Consider the following 8917-nt stretch of genomic DNA (forward strand, 5'->3'; position numbering starts at 1 on the left):
ATTCTTTCAGCAGCTCTGCAACTTGTTATGGCAGATGAGTGTGCAGGCAATTCTGTAATGGAAGCTGTTTCAGTTGAGGTTGAATGAAACACTGACAGTGGCAACAATGATGTGACACCACCCACACTGAAATAGCTGGAGTTGTGTAAAGCCAAGGTCACAGTAGTCACTGCCAAACCTGCATTGGGCAGTTATGTGCAGGCTGGATGTCACCCCAGCCTTGCCCACCAATGCGAGTCAAACTACAGAGAACCATCCTCCCAGTTTTGGGTAGATCCCACTGCAAGCATTAGGTAATTTTGCGGCAGTGTAATTTGCCACAGAGCCAATTCTGCTTACCAAAATTGGCCCACTAGGTATTTAGATGAGTCACTTTCATTACGCCTCTGGGTTTTGTGTATCCACTGATTGGCACACATATTAGACTCCTTGGTTTGTGTTGCAAGATGGGTGGACAGGTCAGAGGTAGACTTCTTCAGGGCAAAGACTTGGCTTGTGTGATTACTTGGTGGAACACTCACCTCGTTCTTCCCACCCAAAGATTTGTTTTCTCAAATTCAAAAGTCACATGAGTGTGTTGGTCTCATCATATTTGTTTGTGTACAGTCCATTGATTTTCTCATAAGTACGTAATGATTATTTTAGGTTTCTAAGCTATAGCATCCTCTCGTTATTTATATGCCTTACTGTTTTTCCATTGTTATGCCTTATTATTGCCCTGCTGCCCAGCCATGGTGCCCTGTCCTCAGGCTGGGATGGGTGGAGTAGGCAAATTTGGGACAGTTTTGCCCGGGGAGGAGATGCAATCAGGGCAAAACTGTCCAGTGTTGGCTATCAGTGACTAGCGTAGCTGCTACACTCCACCTCCCTGACCCATGAATCTCCTGCTGTCATTTTATGGCACAAGATGTGACAAAATGGCTGCATTAACTGATTTGAGTGAGAATGGTGTTGTAGAGAACATGCCCCAGATGAGGCAGCCAGCCATGATGAAGCAGCTGCTTGGAGCCTCCCAGGACCTTACATATTTTTTTTCCCCTTTTTTATTGAATTTTTCTTGGGTCAAGAGAGTGGTCATGAACCTAAGCTCCATATTTCTGTATAATATTAGAATAATAGGTTCATTATTCTACTTCTTTAGAGGGAAACAAACCCTGATGAATAGCAGGGATATCATGTAGTACTAAACTGATTGTCTGTGTGGGAAGCTCGAAGTCGCAGTTGGTAATAGTAAAATATTTCCTGCTGTCCTTGTGCCAGTGCCTGCATCATTGTTATGCCACTCCTAATTAGCTGACGAGTAAACAAGGCTGGTTTCTGAGACTGACACAGTAAGGAACACTGCTACACACCACACCACAACCTCGCTCCCACACCCACCTCTCCCACACCCCCTCGCCACCATTCTGTTACCTCAGCACCACACCGTTCCCACACTACTACACACGCCATCACACCACTATCCCCTTGTTAATGAGGTAGCTGTGTGGTGTGCACAACATTGTGTTCAGGACGTTTTTCCCAGTTTTGATGCACAGGAAATGAGCTACACTTGCGGGGTTATCTCGGAGTCTTCATCAATCAATTTTTCCTTTAACCCGACAGCAGCGGTGATCATGTTTCTTAATCGTCCCTCTAAGCGAGAAAAATGAGAAAAAATCACTCACACAAACCATTTCATAATATATATCAAAGCATTTGTGATCAGTTTATGTATCATCTGTTTTGGGGGGTTTAAATCATGGCACAAATTTGGCCCGTTGCTGCTACACGGTAAAGCCACAAATTTGGCCCGTCGCTGCTACCGGGTTAAACACATTTAGGCTTTGGATTGAACAAGCTCTTCATTCAGGCTCTCCCACTGATAAGTCCACCTATTGGGGAACCTGTATTTCTTGGTATCTTTTCTTCATGTTGTCTTTTTCAACTTTTCGCTTCTTCAAATTCCTCCCTCATCTCATACAGACAGATCCTCTTAACAGTCGTCATTTCCCTTCATCACCCAGAGCTCTGCAATCGTTTCACTTCTCTTTTCTCATTGAGGTGCAGTCATTTCACTTTTTTTTATAATTATTTCACTTCTCTTTTAAGGTGCAATCATTTTACGTCTTTCTTTTCTTTTAATTATTTCATTTTTTATTTTTTCAAAGGTGCAGTCATTTACATCTCTTTTCTTCTAGTCATTTTGCTTCTCTTTTTCTTTTTAACTGCAGTCATTTCACTTTTCTTTTTTCTCTTAAGGATGGCAGTCTCTTCACTATCATTGTGTATTAAATCTGTCTGGCATAGGTATAATTTACGGCCGTATTTTAAAACATTTTGTCTTCTGAGTTCTAAGGCTTTCATAGGAGTTTTGGGTATTTCCAGTAGTAGTTTTATGACCCTGGTGATAGTTTGACCCTTCTTCTATACTGTGAACCTGAGAAAACGCTCATGAGAACCCAGTGGATCCCCTCTTTGACCTTTAGAAATAGTTGATGTAAGAATCGAAAGTGTATATAAAACCGACCTCAGAAATAACTCTTTGTATTCTTTAATCTCGCTCCGTCTGCTGTGTCTGTGGGGGCTTTTTCCACCACGCTCCCATCAAACATCTGGAAGTCTAATGCCACATGATTCCTTTTCCCTATAGGACAAGTATTTTGAAGAGTCGGTCGCATCTGGTTCTTGAGTTGGCAATACATGTAGCCTTGCTGGGGTGGCCTCGTGTCAGTATCTTGTGTTTTCTTTGACTCACTCTGCCATTACACTGTTCATTGCTTTGTTAATTTGTATACTGCTCCACAAACCTCAACTTACCCCTGGATACCACTTCTCACAGCAGGCCACCTATTTTGATTATTTTTAGGAGCAGCGAGTAGCGGGCTTTTTTATTATTGTTTCCTTTTTTGTGCCCTTGAGCTGTCTCCTTTGTTATAAAAAAAAAAGTCAGGGTGCAGTGTGAATCTTGACCCCTGACCTCTACTCTTTATTTTGTTTTTAGCTGGGATCAGAGTCATAGAAAAGGAGAGTGGGCATCCTCATCACAGGTGCCATGTTACCAATAGAACCATGCAAAATTCAAGTTGATTCTGATACATAAGTGTTTTTTGTGTTCTGGTACTTCTTCAAGGTCCTGATGATACCCAGAACATGAGAAAATCCTTTTGTATCAGTGTCAATTTTGGTTACGTTAGGGAGAGGGGGGAAAGATCTTTGAGAAACTTGGAACAGGCAAGGAGGGAGTGTCTGGATAGAGAAAGTTGGAAGCTCTTCTGCCGTGGCCATCCCCTGGTCAGGTGTCGATGAAATGGTGATGATGATGTCAATTTTGGTAGCAATGTGGTGCCTGTGTTGAAGGTGACCTGACTCTCCTATTCTATGACTCTGGGTGAGGTGAGGGTTGTATAGGGATGAGTTGCCAGCTCCACCCCACCCAATACACATCAGGGATTGAGCTAGGCGTGGGCAGGGACACAGAACTCCTGAAAAGATGAATCCCTAACCACCAGCAATAAGATAGGCTGACATTTAGGGCCTTTTCATATGAAGCACCTCATGTAAGGGTGGCTTTTTATTATATGGATAAAGATATGATCGGGAAAATATGCGGGCAGGGGAAAATATGGGACAGATGTTAACCACTTACAAAAAAATGTACAACGACTATGCTATCTTTACCTGTTTGCATTCATTGAACATCACAGTCATGGCAAAGGCTGTGAAAAGAATGATGCTTGCTCCTAACTGGATGCATTGAGCTATGGAACAGACTGGAGGAGGAGGTGGTTTGTGCAAGAAACATTCATGATTTTAAGGAAAAGTTGGATAAGAGAGGATATGGAGACAGGACAGCGCGAGTGTAGCTCTTTTCCCGTATGTCACAACTAGGTAAATACACTGATTGTTATTGTTGAACTAATGGCACTCAAGATTAAGATCCCAGTTATAAGTCTCAGCCATACTAAAAATTTTTGATACCTACTCACAACTAGGTAAATACACTGATTGTTATTGTTGAACTAATAGCACTCAAGAATAAGATGCTAGTTATAAATAGCCACACTAAAAAAATTTGACACCTACTCTGCAAGTGACATGTGTCGGGTGTTATGTTTGGCACTGTGGCACTGCCAACTAGGTACAGGTGAAGTTTTGAGGGCATGCTCGTAAACTGCATGTGGCCTCAATGCTCATCTCTTGTCACATTGGCCCTTGAGCCAGTGACAGAAACTAACCCACTACCCCAGTATGCAGACACACTAGAGTGCAGTGTGATTACTGTCTTTATTTTGTTGTCATTTGCTCAGTAATGAAAATGTTGACAGACCTTTGAAATCACTGAAAAGTAGGGCGCAGGATGATTACTGTATTTTGTTGTCTGCTCAATGATGAAGATGATAACTGATCTTTGAAATGTCTTAAAACTAGGGTGTAGCTTGATGCATCTTTATTTTGTTACTCTGCTCAGTAATGGAAACTCTTAACCCAGTAGCAGCGGGGATCATGTTTCTTAATGGTCCCTCTAAGCGAGAAAAATGAGAAAAAATCATGAATCACACAAACCATTTCATAATATATATCAAAGCATTTGTGATCAGTTTGTGTCATCTTTTTTTGGGGGGTTTAAATCATGGCACAAATATGGCCCATCGCTGCTACACGGTAAAGCCACAAATTTGGCCCGTCGCTGCTACACGGTAAAGCCACAAATTTGGCCCGTCGCTGCTACACGGTAAAGCCACAAATTTGGCCCGTCGCTGCTACACGGTAAAGCCACAAATTTGGCCCGTCGCTGCTACGGTAAAGCCACAATTTGGCCGTCGCTGCTACACGGTACCGCCCCAAATATGGCCCATCGCTGCTACACGGTAAAGCCACAAATTTGTCCTGTTGCTGCTACACGGTAAAGCCACAAATTTGGCCCGTCGCTGCTACACGGTAAAGCCACAAATTTGGCCCGTCGCTGCTACCGGGTTAAGGTTGTGACTCTGACTCCACCTCTGTCCCCCTTCCTCTCTTCTACAGCACAGTGGTAGGCAAATCAAACCCCGCCACACCACACACCACACCCAGCCACACAACACCACACGTATCGTAAAGAAATCGGAAACGGAGATATTTTTACCGACTCCCGCTCAGACTCCACACCCCTGCTCTTAACTGGTCTTTGAAATGTCTTTGAAAATTAGAGTGTAGCACGATTGCTCTCTCTGTTTTATTGTCATCTTCTCAGGTATGAAAATGGCAACTGGGCTTTGAAATCTCTAAAAAGTATTATCAGCTTTTCTAGGTACATTTGTTATTCATATACTGGGCCATATTACAAGTCAAATCCAAGAAGTTTTGGGTCCCTACAGAGTTTGGTTTAGGGGCAATATTACAAGTTGAATCCAAGAAGTTTCGGGTCCCTACAGAGTTTGGTTTAGGGGCAATATTACAAGTCAAATCCAAGAAGTTTCAGGTCCCCACAGAGTTTGGTTTAGGGGCCATATTACAAGTCGAATCCAAGAAGTTTCAGGTCCCCACAGAGTTTGGTTTAGGGGCCATATTACAAGTCGAATCCAAGAAGTTTCAGGTCCCCACAGAGTTCGATTTAGGGGCCATATTACAAGTCAAATCCAAGAAGTTTCAGGTCCCCACAGAGTTCAGTTTAGGGGCCATATTACAAGTTGAATCCAAAAAGTTTCAGGTCCCCACAGAGTTTGGAATGAATAACTCTGTAGGGACCCGAGACTTCTCGAATTTGACTTGTAATATGGCCCAGTGTGCTGACATGTTAGAATTATCACAGTTTGAATAATATGAGAAATGTATGAATAGTTTGTGTTGTTTGTGTTTGCTAGGGGAAGGAGAGAGGTGATATTCGGAGGTATTTATTTTCTAACCTTTAATGGCAATCAGTATACATCTTCGGGGAATTTCATTGGTTGTGTTTGCTTGGGGGAAGGATAGAAGTGGCATTATCAATCATCCATTTATTTGTTGAGTAGTTTAACAGCCAGTATTTTACATCTTCAGAGAATTTAGTTGGTTGTGTTTGCTTGGGGGAAGGATAGAAGTGGCATTATCAATCATCCATTTATTTGTTGAGTAGTTTAACAGCCAGTATTTTACATCTTCAGAGAATTTAGTTGGTTGTGTTTGCTTGGGGGAAGGATAGAAGTGACATTATCAATCATCCATTTATTTGTTGAGTAGTTTAACAGCCAGTATTTTACATCTTCAGAGAATTTAGTTGGTTGTGTTTGCTTGGGGGAAGGATAGAAGTGACATTATCAATCATCCATTTATTTGTTGAGTAGTTTAACATTTTACATCTTCAGAGAATTTAGTTGGTTGTGTTTGCTAGGAGGGAAGGATAGAAGTGGCATTATCAATCATCCATTTATTTGTTGAGTAGCTTAACAGCCAGTATTTTACATCTTCAGAGAATTTAGTTGGTTGTGTTTGCTTGGGGGAAGGATAGAAGTGGCATTATCAATCATCCATTTATTTGTTGAGTAGTTTAACAGCCAGTATTTTACATCTTCAGAGAATTTAGTTGGTTGTGTTTGCTAGGAGGGAAGGATAGAAGTGTTAGTATTTATTATTCATTTATTTGTTGAGTAGTTAACAGATATAATATTACATCTTCAGGGAATTTCGTTGATTGTGTGTGCTTGGGGGAAGGATAGAAGTGGCAGTATATTCAGTATTTATTTATTTGTTGAGTAGTTAACAGCTATTATTTTACATCTTCCGACCTTTGTGTGTGTCGTGTTTGTTTTGTGACAGGGACGAGGGTGAAGCAGCGAGATTCTAAATACTGAACCTTTATTTTTATCAGTTTTTGTCTATTATTTTACATCTTAAGAGACTTGAGCTGGGTGTGGTTGTTTGGGGAGGAGACCAGCAGTGACGTTCTGAGGCTTGTTTTTGTGGCAGTGAACAGATTATTTTACATCCTCAGGGAATTTTGTTGCTTGTGGGTGCTTGGTTAACCCAGTAGCAGCGGGGATCATGTTTCTTAATGGTCCCTCTAAGCGAGAAAAATGAAAAAAATTATCACTCGCACAAACCATTTCATAATACATATCAAAGCATTTGCGATCAGTTTATGTATCATCTATTTTGGGGAGTTAAAATCATGGCACAAATTTGGCCCGTCACTGCTACAAGGTAAAGCCACAAATTTGGCCCGTCGCTGCTACACGGCAAAGCCACAAATTTAGCCCATCGCTGCTACCGGGTTAAGCTACACAAATCACATGAATGCAGGTAGAGAAAAAGTTGGGGGGAAAAAGTAAACAGAACGAAGGTAAGAGAAAGACAGAACTTGGCAGCATCAAATACACACTCCTCCTTACACACCTACAAGCATCCAAATATTACACTGCACCCAATACATCCATAGCAGTGAGGGGAGGTCGAGAGCACTGTAAATGGTGAACTTGTAGCCAGGGTTAAGAGGTGAGATGTAGTGGAGTAAACACGATAATTAAGGAAGTTTGAGAGCACTGTAAATGATGAACTTGTAGCCAGGGTTAAGAGGTGAGATGTAGTGGAATAAACACGATAATTAAGGAAGTTTGAGAGCACTCTAAATGATGAACTTGTAGCCAGGGTTAAGAGGTGAGATATAGTGGAGTGAACATGATAATTAAGGAAGTTTGAGAGCACTGTAAATGATGAACTTGCAGCCGAGGTTCAGAGGTGAGATATAGTGGAGTGAACATGATCATTAAGGAAGTTTGAGAGCACTGTAAATGGTGAACTTGTAGCCAGGGTTGAGGTGAGATGTAGTGGAGTAATTAATATAGATAATATAGATTTATAAAGCGCACACACACACACACAACCACAACACAAGAATATCACAACACTATCAGAGTGGTAGAGGAATGATAATATTACATGAATTCAAAAATATAAATATGAAGTACAAAGAATATAAATACCTGAGGCTACTGTCCTATACAAAATAATATAAGATTATATCCTTTTGACTTAGTACTACACTTAACACACTAAAAATATATATAATTTTGAGTTAATGTCACTTTACATACTAGAGATGTAAGTCCTATTCACTTAATACTACACTAAATATACCTAAATATATAGAATGTATATAAATATCTAATGAGATCATGCGATAAATTTAATAATACTAAATCAGAATGACTGGCATTTCTTCGCCCAGAAATTATATTACAACACACCACAAACAATGAAAACAAAACAAAAACTTACACCACAGAAATGCACGTTTATAACATAATACAAAAAACTGGGAAAAAATCAAATCATAAGGCATAGTTATCTGTGATATGCATAGTTTCCATATCATAAACATCAGTAAATAAATAGGTCTTCAGCCTCTTTTTAAATACAACTACATTAACACTGGGCATTAGCTCAGGTGACATATATCAGATGAGTTAATTTAATAGTTGACAGGCTATTATTATTATTTTAGCAGTAAAAGAAGCATCCAGTATTCATATTTAGCTATTTATTACTTACCATTAGAGTTTGTTGATTTTTTAAAGAAAGGTAATTACGGAGGTGTTTACACTAGATAGGAGGCTTTCTTTCATTTATTTTGCTAGTTTAAATTTTTAGCCTCCTATTTTTTATACTGATGTGCTTTCTTATTGGGTTGTCTATGTTGAAATAATTTTACTAGCTTTTTATCACATTTTTTAAGAATATGTTGAATTCCTTTGGTGCACAGTTTTTGTTTAATATTACAACCTTTTCTTATGTACTCTGCAAAAAGTTTTATGAAAATTGAATAAGCTTACTTCTGATGATTATATTTTTGAGCATTAAATTTAGAGTTTGAGAGTTGGAGAATATACCATTTGTTGCGTGAATGTCAATATGGTGCAAATTAGGCCTTTAGGCTTGTGCTTAAAATCAAAACTAGTCGCCGATAATGAGCATAAACGAT

The sequence above is a fragment of the Eriocheir sinensis genome, chromosome 70 (assembly GCF_024679095.1).
Source record: "Eriocheir sinensis breed Jianghai 21 chromosome 70, ASM2467909v1, whole genome shotgun sequence".
Lineage (NCBI taxonomy): Eukaryota > Metazoa > Arthropoda > Malacostraca > Decapoda > Varunidae > Eriocheir > Eriocheir sinensis.